This window comes from Macrobrachium rosenbergii, chromosome 55 (genome assembly GCF_040412425.1).
Source record: "Macrobrachium rosenbergii isolate ZJJX-2024 chromosome 55, ASM4041242v1, whole genome shotgun sequence".
NCBI lineage: Eukaryota > Metazoa > Arthropoda > Malacostraca > Decapoda > Palaemonidae > Macrobrachium > Macrobrachium rosenbergii.
In genome coordinates, this window is record NC_089795.1 from 26,755,906 (window position 1) to 26,770,267 (window position 14,362).

A 14,362-nucleotide genomic window follows, 5' to 3' on the forward strand; every position below is an offset into this window, starting at 1 on the left:
CTATGTAATTTAAAGAATTATGTAGTAAGAAATAAGACCAGATTTTGAAGTTAGCCAGGAACAAATTTATGTAGCATACCGCAAAAAGTGTCCCGAAACTATACTAATAACACATATTAATCATAATTATCTGAACAACGCCAAACTTGGACAAATTACCTTTAGAATGATATCCAGTTAATGTTGTTTATGGCAGTTATTGAAAAAAAAATAAAACGTTCTGAATACCGTCATTGTTTTTGCTATGAAAAGATCTTGTTTGAAGGGTCATTATGAAGTTGTTTTTGTGGTAGGAAAAAGATATTGCTCTTCTTTCACAGCTGAATTTTTAAACTTTGAGTATTTTCAGAAAATGGACAACAATCAGATAATATTTACGTTTAAATGACTCGCAGTTGATTCAAACAGAATCCACAGTTTGAGTAAAAAAAAAAATACAAAATGAAATTAACACTATATATATATATATATATATATATATATATATATATATATGTATATATATATATATATATATATATATATATATATATATATATATATATATATATATATATATATATATTATATATATATATATATACTCTAATAATATATATATATATATATATATATGTGTATATATATATAATATATATATATATATATATATATATATATATATATATATATATATATATATATGTATATTTGCATCACACATACAAGGTTTGAAATGCTTTAGAATGGATAAACATCGTAGTGATATTGCAGCTATTCCATTGTAATAAATAAAATCTGCGTACATAAACTTCTGAAATATTATGCCTGTGTGTGTGTGTGCGTGTGTGTGTATTTGAGAGAGAGAGAGAGAGAGAGAGAAAGATGAAGTTTAAGGAAATAAGTAATTTCTGTGAATTTTAATGGACTCTTGTTTGTCTTGCATATCCTTGTTTGTCCTTTGGAATTCTAAAGCTCTAGTTTGTCCTCAGGAAATTTTGAGGCTCCCGTTTGTCCCAAGAATTCCCAATATCCTTCTTTATCCTTCATAGATTTTGGTGAAAATGCCCGAGGAGGAATGATGCATTTACGTGAAGTGCGTCCCAGCCTGATGTCAAAATGGTCAACCTTAGGCCAAGGCTGAGAGCGCTGGCCAATATTTGCAAGTAACTGGAAATGTTATTCCTTGAGAGCCTCTCGAAGGGCTTGTTGCGTTCACTCCACTACTACAGGATCAACCGGTCCGATTTTGCCTTTTCATTTCCAGAATCATTCGACAGGCCTTTATTAATCTTGTATATTTTGCTACAAACTTTGTCTACGCTTCGTTGACTAAAGGAGGTGAATGTTAGAAATCAACGCCTGACAATCAATGATATGGAACAAGGTAAGTAAATTTCCCATGCAACTGGCAGAAAGGTTTTTGCATGTCTAGACGAAATATTGGCTATCTGAAACCTTGTCTGAGACTTCCTATGCATAGGTGACATAAAATACATAACTGATCTAAAAATACATAGATGATCTAAAATCTCATTATTACATACAACAGTTTTGCACCCCACCAAAAACAAATGTCTTGCCCGCCAAACCTTGCTGGGAGAGATCATGTCCTTCTTGCTCTGAACAGTAGTTGAAGTTACAACTACCAATGCATAGTTACGATGGTTCGAATGAGAGAGGAGGAGAAATTACCAAATGCAGACAAAAATTGCAATAATGACTGAAATATATTTCAAGGAGAGAGAGAGAGAGAGAGAGAGAGAGAAGATTTTATTCTTTTAAGAAATGTAATCGTATTTTATTTCGATATTAATTATCTCTTTTAAGTACCGAGCACGTGGGGTGGGGGTAGGAGGATATTATGATAGGAGGTTAAAGGTGATGGAAGCAGTAGGGTGATGTAATGTAAGGGCTTGACGAGATTAAACTTATCAACATATTTGAAGTGGCGATATTAATACCCTATTGATAACAGTTAATATCAATTATTCCAATTCGCCATGAAAACATAGATATGTATCATTATAGCATTACTTATATCATCGTTTAAGTTCTGAATAGTTTGAAAAAATGGGGACCTGTTTCCGACGAGGAAGTTTGCGACACAGCCATGGACGATGCGTATCCCAAAAGCCAATAGCTGAGTAGTTTTGACGGCTGAGGGATTTTACAGCCTCTGTGTAAGCGATTAGCTGGTAAACACGATTGTCTATGACGGCAATCTCCACCATATTGTTGTCTTCTTTGGTCTATATAATACATGCATATGGCATTTTTGTAGAGATGGCGGCGGCAAACAACAGCAACTCTGTTGAGCATATAACTCAAGGGTCGGATCACTGGTGAGTGGGCGTGGTGTTCCAACACGAGATATTGCCGTGGCGTTGGGTGTCAGCTCGCACAGTCCAAAGGTGGATATCAAGATGGCGGGAAGAGAGAACATTTGGCAAATGGGCCTGGAAGACGCCCACGCATAACAACACGACAACAAGACGAACAAATCATTGCGGCATCCACCTGGACCCCTGAAAACCTCAGTAACTATCACGCAAGAATTGCATCTCTCGTGCCTCCACAGACAACCAGACAGCGACTGAGGGCATGGGATCAGGTGCCGTATATTCCGGCGGTCAAAAGAGGAGTTAAAGGAATGGCATCGTGACACTCGTCTGGGCTTTGCTAAGCAACATGTTTACGATATCGATGACTGGAAAAATGTAATCTTCAGTGATGAAACTTACTTTGCATCGATAGTCCAGAGCAATGCACGCCTGGCGACGCATCGGCACCAGATACGATGCTAAAATATTCCGGAGAGCTAGGAGTGGGAGGTCGTCCTCGAGAGAACGACCGCGGGTCGTCTTCAGGGAATCCAACCTCCCGGGTGATCCTCGAAGACGACCTCGAAGGCATCCTCGAAAGTCGACCTCGAGGTCGACCTCGAAGTCGTCCTCGAGTCGACCTCGGTCGACCTCGAGCCGTCCTCGAAACTGGTCTTCGAAGTCGACCTCGAGTCGTGCTCGAAAGTCGTCCCCGGCCGTCTTCGAGCTCGATCTTCGGTCGTCCTCGAAGTCTTCCTCGAAGTCGTTCTCGAGCTCATAATCCCGGTCGTCCTCGGAGCTCGTCCTCGATAATCAAACTCGTCCTCGAAGTCGTCCCAAAATCTTCCTCCGAGGTCGTCCACGTCTGTCGAGGTCGTCCTTGATGTCTTCTCGGTCGTTCTCGAAGCATAATCAAGTCATCAACGAAACTCGATAACTCGGCTCATCCTCGAATCGACTCGAGTCTTCCTCAAAGAGTCTGACCTCGAAGATCGTCCCTCGAAATCGACCTCTGAGTCGTCCTCAAGCTCGTCCTCCGAGTCGTCGCTGATGTTGTTCTCGAAGTCTTCCTCGGCTCGTCCTCGAAGCTCGCCTGAACCTCATCACTCAGGAGTTTACAACCTCGGTCGTCGTCGAGATCGTCTCGGATAAAAAGTCCTAATTATCGACTCTCGTGTTGTTCCCTCGTATCGACCTCAAGGTCGTTCGAGTCGACGACCTCGGGAGAAGTCAAAGCGACACCCACATCCTCAACGCCGCACTCCCGCATCAGTCCTCGATGTCGTCAAAGGATCCCTCTGAAGTGGCATATCGGCTCGTGTTTGCTACTGAAGCTGCGCAATCAGGTTTACTATTACCCGAGCCCGTAAACGTGGGTGAACCTATAAAGAAGTCTAGTGTGGATTCGCGGTTTGTGTAAGCAGGAAAAATGTCTTGACAGCTTATATTACCCGTCACTTTTTATGAGAACAAATTTGGCTGAATATTTAAGATGACCCAACGATCTTCTGATGTTTGAGGGTTCGACAGCCTCTGGGGGAAAGTATTTTCACAAAAAAATCGTCATTGGCAACCCATTCTGAAGGCCGTGATTATAAACAGTGTTTTCAAATTGAGAGGAAAACCGTCGAATTATTTCACTGCAGTTGGAAGAGTTCCATGGCAAACTGAACGGAGAACAGAATATAATAGCAAATATGACCTAAAGTTCATAAAAAAATTGTCCCTTATACCTTTCAGAATTAACTAGTATTTGCATGACAATATTGTTAAAAATATGAAAGGTTTTCATTTTAAATATCCCGCTCATCTTGGGATTTTGGCCGATTCTGAGGACCTTTCGGACGGAAAAAATCCACCTCTGCAGGAAATACTCATTAAAAATTATGGTAACACTTCAATATATATATATATGATAGGATATTTTATATATATAATATTCTGTATATCATTTTATTGACTATCGATATATAGTATATGTTTTCCCCATGTATATGAGCCTGTTCTGGGTCTACAAGTTGCCTCATATATATATATATATATATATATATATAACTATATATATATGTATATATATATATTTATATATATATTGCTTTTTCTCAAACTAAAATAGTTAAGTATACAGTTTACACGAAAAGGCCACACACCATTAAAATAAACAATCATTCCTATATCTTTCAGATGTGTTTTAACACAATATTTTTGTGGAGTGGATCACGGGATGTTAACTGGTTTTCATTGGTTGTTCCCAAACTGAGATAAATGTAACCATTATGAATCTTGAAAATGTTATTGACGCGTGGCGGATGGAAAATGGTGTGGTCTGAGCGAAGACGCCGGAGACAGGTAAAAACATGTTACACATAAAGTTCGTAACTGCATCTGTGGTTTGTCGGCCTCCATAAGATACGTTACATTTCAAATGGTCGAACACTCTTCCTGCAACCGCCATTGATTAACCCTAACTGGTATTCGGTTTGGGGTTCGAGCCTCGGGGAAGGGTATTTTTCCAAATCGTCATTGGAAAAGGGTGATTATGGATATCAATTTCCCAAGTGTAAAAACCGTCGTATGCTGCATCAAATACAACCTTCAAGACGGAGAACAGAACCATAATGTAGATGGCCGAACAATAGCCACCACTCGCATAATAATGTTCTGATTAATGGAGGTGTTTCTGGCTCAAGGCGTCTTCTACAAATCTGGAAGCCGATTCCTAGTTTCAGACGAACAAAATAACGCCAGAACATTAAATACTCGATTAAATTCTTTGCGCTTCAACAGAAGTTGTGTGACAGGAATATTTTTATTTCTCGATTTTAATCATTTGTTGACTATCGAATATAGTATCCATGTTTTTCCCAGACACTTGCCCGTTCGTCTAGAAGATTGCCTAACAGATGCGAGGATGAATATGAATAATTAAAGACAAATATATATTGCTTTATATGTATATTGTTTTTTTCTCAAAACGAAAATAGTTAAGATGACCTTAGTTTTACCAGACCACTGACGCTGATTAAAATAGAATAACGTCGAGCTCTTGTAGATAAAAAAAAAATATCAATAGGCACATCACTCGATTTTTGTTTCTTAACATTTCTTTTATATTTTTTTCCTATTTTCCAATTACTGAGATAAATGTTTGGACAGAATCTTGGAAGATGTTATTGCTAAAGCGGTAGATAGCGTCTACACACGAACCCTTTTAACTTTTAAAAATGTAATCAGACATATTGTTTGTCAGTAATCAAACGAATTTCATGACATGTTTTATTTTAATTTCATTATCGGTATTATAAGGTCATAAATATTGATGAAACTGGCCAATTCATATCATGATTCAAGACACCATTTAATACAATGCAATAGTTGGAACATAAGAAATTTTCAGGGACAAGGGCATTCTCTCAGCAAGGTCTGGAAACATACACACAGTTTGATTGAAGATTCGTTGGAACATTAATAGTCATTATAAAAAAACTTGGCACTATCAGTTTTCTCTGGTGAGAGAATACGTTCAAAAAACAATTTTGACATTAGTTTAAAAGGGTAACCAATAAATCTTTGTGAAGACATATTATTATTATAAGAAGTGCAGGATTATTATGTTTATTATTATTATTATTAGTGATTACGATTATTATTATTAATTATTAATTTGAACACTTCTATAGGTCTTATACATTCTGTCAGGGGTTCTCTACAAATGTCAAAAAAAAAATTTATTGTGAAGGTTGTTTACATCGACTTTTCAACTGTTGATAGTCATCTACTGATTTCTATAAAGTGATTTTTTCCTATAAGTGTTAATGTTGAGGATCAAGTTATTTGGAAAGGTTCTTGTTCCTTAAACCGGAACAGGGGTTACCTGAAGAAACAAAGGTTCAAACAAGGGAGAGAGAGAGAAAGGAGGGTTGAGGTTAGGCCCTTTATTTATTCACCTCAAAGATACCAGATGAAAAGTACGCATAATGTCGTAAATAATCAAGCAGAATAAAGAAATTATTAGTAACAGAAATCTGATTTTCTTTTAATTTCGTAGTCAAATTTATAAAAGAAAAATCCATAAAATTGATGAAACTGGCTTCTCATATTAATACCTAGTTTATGACCGTTAATAGTGGATAATCGGCAAGGGATCGAGGGAAATGACGGCTAGACAAAAAAAAAAAAAAGCTGTTATTCAATTAAACAATAACAATTGTTTCAGGAGTGGATCTCTGGTTTAGTGGAAGGATTAGATTCCAGCAATAGTCGTTCTCCCAGGGAACACATTTTTCTCTGTGAGACAATGGAGATCAATCTCTCTTCAAAGAAACGGATTTCCCGTGAGATTGCGTTTAGATCAGCATTCTTTCTCAGGAGACATATTTTATTATATGTATAATCTAGTCTTTCTTATTATTAAATTATTATGAATGTGATTATCCATTAGTCTCTCTTTCTGGAAACATATCCCGTGAATTTGTGATCAGCATTCTTTTTCCCCTGGGACACATTTCCCGTATAGATGTGGGTTCCAGCAGATCTTTCTCCTGGAAAAACATTTCTCATTGTGAAGGTTGTAGATCCATGATCTTTCCCCCTGGAGACACATTTCCCGTGAGATGTGTGAGATCATCTTTCTCTGGAGACATTTCCCGTGAGATGTGTTAGATCCAGCATTCTTAATGTTGGGACAAATTTCCCGTGACATGTGTGAGATTCTTTTCCTGAGCAACCCCGTAACAGATGTTACCTGGACACATTTCCAAAAGATGTGAAACAAAGGATCTTTCTCCTGGAGACATTTCCCGTAGATGTTGCAAATCCCTTTTTACCTAGGGCATTTCCCGTGAAATGATACCAGAGATCCAGAAATATCTATTCATGGGACAAGAGAGATGTGAAATAAAAAATCTTTTCTCCTGGAACATTTCCCGTAATGTGAGATCAGTTTTCTTTCCCCTGAGGTCAAATGGCATGTGAGATCAAAAGTATTTCTCCTGGTATAAGATTTCCGTAAGAGAAAGTGATTCTCAACTTTCAGTCTAAGTCCTGGAGACACATTTCCGTTAATAGTGGAGAATCCAGCAGGGATCGAGGAAACATTTCCCGTGACAAAAAAAAAAAAAAAAAGCTCTTTTCCCTTAAACAATAACCCGTGAATGTGTTTCCAGCAGTCTTTCTCTTGAGACATTTCCCTGGAATGTTAAGATCAAGCAGTCTCTTTCTCCTGGGGCACATTTCCATGAGATGTATGAGATCAACAGTCTCTCTTCTGGAACACATTTCCTGTGAGATGTGAGATCCAGCATTCTTTCTCCTGGAGACACATTTTCACCACGATATGTGTGAGATCAGCAGTCTTTCTTCAGGACAATTTCCCGTGAGATGTGTGAGATCAGCAGTCTCTCTTGCAGAACATGTTTCCCGTGAGATGCAATGAGATCCAGCATTTTCTCCTGGGACACATTTTCCCGTGGGATGTGTGAGATCCAGCAGTCTTTCTCCTGGACACATTTCTCATGAGATGTGTCGAGATTAACAGTCTTTCCCCTGGGCACATTTCCCGTGAATGTGTGAGATCCAGCATTCTTTCTCCTGGAGACATTTCCGTGAGATATGTGAGATCCAGCATTCTTCCCCTGGAGACACATTTCCCGTGGATGTGAGATCCAGCAGTCTTTCTCCTGGGACACATTTCCCGTGAGATGTGTGAGATCAACAGTCTTTCTCCTGAGACATTTCCCGTGATTTCAGCATTCTTTCCCTGGAGAAGAGATGTGTGAGATCCAGAAGTCTTTCTCCTGGGACACATTTCCCGTATGTGAGATCCTTTCCCCTGTGGGACACATTTCCCGTGAGATGTGTGAGATCAGCATTCTTTTCCTGGAGACACATTTCCTGTAAGATGTGTGAGATCAGCAGTCTTTCTCTTAGAGACATTTCCCGTGAGATGCGTGAGATCCAGCATTCTTTTCCTGGAGACACATTTCCCATGAGATGCTGTGAGATCCAGCAGTCTTTCTCTTGAACACATTTCCCGCTGTGAGATGTGAGATCAGCATTCTTTCCCTGGAGACACATTTCCCATAAGATGTGAGATCAGCCAGTCTTTCTCCCTGGGGACATTTCCCGTAGCAGATGTGTGAGATCCAGCAGTCTTTCTCCTGGAGACACATTTCCTGTGAGATGTGTGAGATCCAGCAGTCTTTCTCCTGGGGACATTTCCCGTGAGATGCGTGAGATCCAGCAGTCTTTCTCCTGGAGACACATTTCCCGTGAGATGTGTGAGATCCAGCAGTCTTTCTCCTGGAGACACATTTCACATGAGATGTGTGAGGTCCAGCAGTCTTTCTCCTGGAGACACATTTCCTGTGAGACGTGTGAGATCCAGCAGTCTTTCTCCTGGGACACATTCCCGTGAGATGTGTGAGATCCAGCAGTCTTTCTCCTGGAGACACATTTCCCGTGAGATGTGTGAGATCCAGCAGTCTTTCTCCTGGAAACACATTTCCCGTGAGATGTGTGAGAGCCAGCAGTCTTTCTCCTGGAAACACATTTCCCGTGAGATGCGTGAGATCCAGCATTCTTTCCCCTGGAGACACATTTCCCGTGAGATGTGTGAGATCCAGCATTCTTTCTCCTGGGGACATTTCCCGTGAGATGTGTGAGATCCAGCAGTCTTTCTCCTGGAGACACATTTCCCGTGAGATATGAGAGATCCAGCAGTCTTTCTCCTGGAAACACATTTCCCGTGAGATGCGTGAGATCCAGCATTCTTTCCCCTGGAGACACATTTCCCGTGAGATGTGTGAGATCCAGCAGTCTTTCACTTGGAGACATTTCCCGTGAGATGTGTGAGATCCAGCATTCTTTCCCCTGGAGACATTTTCCGTAAGATGTGTGAGATCCAGCAGTCTTTCTCCTGGGACACATTTCCCATGAGATGTGTGAGATCCAGCAGTCTTTCTCCTGGAGACACATTTCCCGTGAGATGTGTGAGATCCAGCAGTCTTTCTCCTGGAGACATTTCCCGTGAGATGTGTGAGATCCAGCAGTCTTTCTCCTGGGGACATTTCCCGTGAGATGCGTGAGATCCAGCATTCTTTCCCCTGGAGACACATTTCCCGTAAGATGTGTGAGATCCTGCAGTCTTTCTCCTGGAGACACATTTCCCGTGAGGTGTGTGAGATCCAGCAGTCTTTCTCCTGGAGACACATTACCCGTGAGATATGTGAGATCCAGCAGTCTTTCTGTTGGGGACATTTCCCGTGAGATGTGTGACATCTAGCAGTCTTTCTCCCGGGAAAACATTTACCATGAGATGTGTGTATTCCACTGTGACAGCTATACAACTCTGGTGGGGGAAATGGGCTAGTTAAGAGGAGGCGAAAGGATAAGGGAGAAACAAGTAAAAAACGCGCCGAAGAAATCGAGTTTTCTGTACAGCGTATAATGCTGTCTGAAACTCTCAGTCACGGCCCATAAAATTCTTAGCAGCGGCCCGTGAAACTTTCAGCCACGGGCCGATGGTGGCCTGTGTTGTTGGCACCTATAGCAATGCCAGACGCACAATAATGGCTAACTTTAACCCTAAATAAAATATAAACTACTGAGGTTAGACGGTTGCAATTTGGTATGTTTGATGATGGAGGGTAGATGATGAACAAACCAATTTGCAGCCCTCTAGCCTCAGTAGTTTTTAAGATCTGAGGGCTGACAGAAAAAGTGTGGATGGACAGACAAATAGCCAACTCAATAGTTTTCTTTTACAGAAAACTAAAACAGAGTCCTGCAAAATGATTTTGTTACCTTACGCTGAGTAACTGTTAATCTTTTAGTCGTACGGAAATAAAATATTGTCACTGATGGCTTTATTCTAAATGTCAGAATTTTCATCACGATTATGACGATGCAACAGATTTTAGACTCAGTTCCATTTACTGACCAGCTGCAAATTTCCACGCTGTTTTCATGACGATTTTGCAAAAGCTTTTAGACTCCTATAGTAATAAAAAGACCTTGCACAGTTGCTTTAGTTTTGCTAACTATATGAGTGATCACTTTAGTATATATTAACCTGCAAGTCTCTTGTTTATTAAACGTTTGTGTTTCTCTTTCTCTGTTCTTATATGCGCAGGATTATGGATTTTTTCAGTAGCTTTTTCTAACCTACAATTTTTGCCTGCGTTCAGTAGTTTATCTTACCCACCTCCATGACTTTTTTACCTGTATCAAGTTACAAATATTTTTAGAAATACTAGCTTGTTGGAGCGCGTTACATGCGCTGGAACTCGTAGATGCTGTCTCCCCTACCCTGCCGATCCCCTACCTACCCCGCCACCACCCGAGGCAGACAAACAGGTTTACAGGAGGAGGGTAGATATCTCCCCTACCCTCCCGTTCCCCTACCTACCCTGTCCCTACCCGGGGTGGACAAACCGGTTTGCGGGGGGGATGGTGGTACTATAGATGAGCTTTTGGCATGTGCTACACGTGCTGGGCGGCGTCAGTAACCTAGATGTTGTGATGCCAGTTTTAACAGATATAATCAATCAATCAATACACGTGCTGGTACTTGGCGCTGCTGTTTCCCTTACCCTCCCGATCCCCCACCTACCCCGCCACCACCCAGGGCAGACAAACAGGTTTGCAGGAGGAGGGTGGATGTCTTCCCTACCCCTCCATTCCCCTTCCTACCCTGCCCCTACCCGGGGTGGACAAACCGGTTTGCGGGGGGACTGGTACTATACAGATGTGCTTGTTGCCGCATGCTACAGGCGCTGGGCGGCGTCAATAACCTAGATGTTGTAACGCCAATTTTAATAGATACAATCAATCAATCAATACACATGCTGGAACTCGCCGCTGCTGTTTCCCCTACCCTCCCGATCCCCTATCTACCCCGCCGCCACCCAGGGTGGACAAACAGGTTTGCAGGAGGAGGGTGGATGTCTCCCCTACCCTCCCATTCCCCTACCTACCCCGCCCCCACCCGGGCTGGACAAACCAGTTCACAGGGGGTGGGTGGCTGTGTCATGTCTCCCCTCCTGTCACCCGGGGGAGGACAAACAAGATAAGATCCTCTCGGATTTTATTATAATAGATCCTATGAAACAGTAACAATAATGATAATGACGAAGACTGGGGAATACGCTCTCCAAAAGGCCATCTCCCCAGAAGTGCCATTTCAAAATCCCGTAATGCAATCACTTTTGACAGAGGGCCAGCTTTGTTAAAAGTTTTGTATAAGTCCACATATAATTCTTTGAGCAATTTTAAGTAACAGATAAACGAGTCGAACTAGAAACAAGACCTCTTTGCCAGAGATAATAATAATAATAATAATAATAATAATAATAATAATAATAATAATATGAAGGGAGTAGACCCTCTTTTAAACAGGTCTTGTTAAAAAGGATGGCTGTATTATGCGAATTTATATTATATAGTGTCTTTTCTCCCGCATTCCACACACTATCCTTTTCCAACATGAATATCGGCCAGTTGCTGACTAACATCGCTGAGCGAAAAGCGAATCATAAGGAAGATAGAAAGACACTATATAAGATAAAATTCGCATAATACAAATCACTTTAATAATAATAATAAAATAATAATAATAATAATAATAATAATAATAATAATAATAATAATAATAATTGCTAGAGATTGATTCCTAGGGAATGCCAGAAATAATAATAATAATAATAATAATAATAATAATAATTGCTTATTATAATTGCTAGAGACTAATTGCTAGGGAATCTGGTCCTGATAATGATAATATTGATAATTTTTTCAAGCGATATCTAAATTAATAAGCTGACTATTTTATATTCATGTTCAGGTTTTAATTTGGTTTTGTAATTTTTAAATTCGTCAACGTAATAGACCCCGCAGGAGGGTCGTGCCGTCATGGGGTGCACTGTAGGCATTACTAAATGTTCTTTGCAGCGTCCCTTCGGCCCCTAGCTGCAACCCCTTTCATTCTTTTAATTGTACCTCCATTCATGTTGTCCTTCTTCCTTCTTGCTATCCACCCTCTCCTAACAATTATTTCATAGTGCAACTGCGAGGTTTTCCTCCTGTTACACATTCCAATCAAACCTACCTACTCTCAATTTCTTTTCAAGCACTGAATAACCTCATAGGTCCCAGTGCTTGACCTCTGGCCTGAACTCAATATTCCATTCTACGAAAAAGCCCCGGCAACCACGAACTGCACTGCTTACTGGCTTTCGATTTCCCTCCTTTTGTTTTGGTCTCTTCTGTGCGAGCTGTCCAGCTTCTTTAAAATGGTCTCTCTTAAGTTTTCATTCTTATTTAAGAACAGATCTTTCGGATCAGACTTAAGAAAAACTTCAGATGACTCACTGGTCTGGTTAGACCACTGGAAGCCACCCTACTGAATAAATCGCGAGGTTTGTTTATGTATATGTTACGGGGAATGTGTGATTTCACGAAGTCCCTCGGGGGGAATTTGTGAAATCGCCAATTACATCAGGAACATTTGACCACCGAGGGCTAGTTCTAAACACGGCGAAACACTAATTCATCTACACTGTTTTGCTGTGTTTAGTACTAGCTCCTGGGGGGTCAAATAGGGTTGCCACCTCGAGCTCAGAAAAATACAAAACATAGTTGTATAAGGAGGAAAAGTTATGGCGAGCTGAGCAAGCCCTTTCAGCTGGGGCATTCTGAGGGTATGTGCAGCTAACATGAGGGTGAGGAAGGCATGTTTCATATTTGATGAGGACTGGAAGATCACTTCTCAAGTTGTCAGTTATCAGTGAAGTGATAAGTCTACAGAAATTCAAAATTAAATGACATCTGTGACATAGACAAAGGCATAACTTTGCAGTCTGGCAAGATTGACTGAAAAATATGTTCATGTAGTTTTAAAATAATGATGTTCAGACAGCCAAATACAGAACAAATGGCGCTCTGTATTGGTTCAATACAGAACGCAACATCTCACTCTCCAATAGAGAACGAATCTATATTTTACAGAACGGGTGGCAACCCTAGGGTCAAATGTGTTTCGCCGTTTTTAGTACTAGCCCCTAGGGGATCAAATGCACTTAGGGACATTTGATCCCCCAGGGGCTAGTACTAGACACAATGAAATACATTTGACCCCCAAAAACTAGTACTAAACACGGCGAAACAGTGTCGATGAATCACTGTACCGCTGTGTTTAGACTAGCCCTTGGGACCAAATGTTCCTAAGCGAGTTGCTCATTTCACAAATTTCCTAGAGACATATTCCCTGTAACATATATATTTCTCTGTATAGCACACACAGCTGGTCCAGCATAAATGGAATCTACGTTTAGACTTGCCGTCGTTCAGTCCAGGAACAGTCTCTTGCCTATTTATGTAGGCAGAGTGAAGGGGTTAGATCCAACCTTTGGGACGGTGCATAACGTCTCTGGGACTGGGATTCGCTATGTCGACCCTCTCTTACATTACAGTCACTTTTGACGGTATGGACATACCGCCTTTTGATAAAAGGAGATTCGGTACTGAAGCCGAGCATTAATTTTCCTCGAAACCAGAAGTACCTTGACATCTTTTCCAGACGCACATGATGCTGAAATTCCATAAACAAAACAAATCTCAACTTAGGTACAGGGAAATTCAATAGGACTCAGGTAGTGTGTGCGTGGTTTAATATCACAATAAAACCCTATTATCAAACATTACATTATGAGGATGTATTAACCGATATATCCTAAGTGTTATGCGAAAGTGATTTTTTTGTTTTAAGTTTTCTGTAAAAGAAAACTATTGAGATAAGCTTTGTCTGTCCGTCCACTTTTCTGTCTGCCCCTCAGATCTCAAAAACTACTGAGGCTAGGGCTACAAATTGGTATGTTGATCATCCACCATCCAATCATCAAACACACCAAATTGCAGCCCTCTAGACTCAGTAGTTTTTATTTTATTAAAGGTTAAGGTTAAGTTTAGCCATGGATTGTGCGTCTGGCAGCGCTTTCCGGAGGCGTCGCAGACACACTTTCACTTGACCGCGTTTGGGGAACAACTGAGCGGTGCTTGGTCGT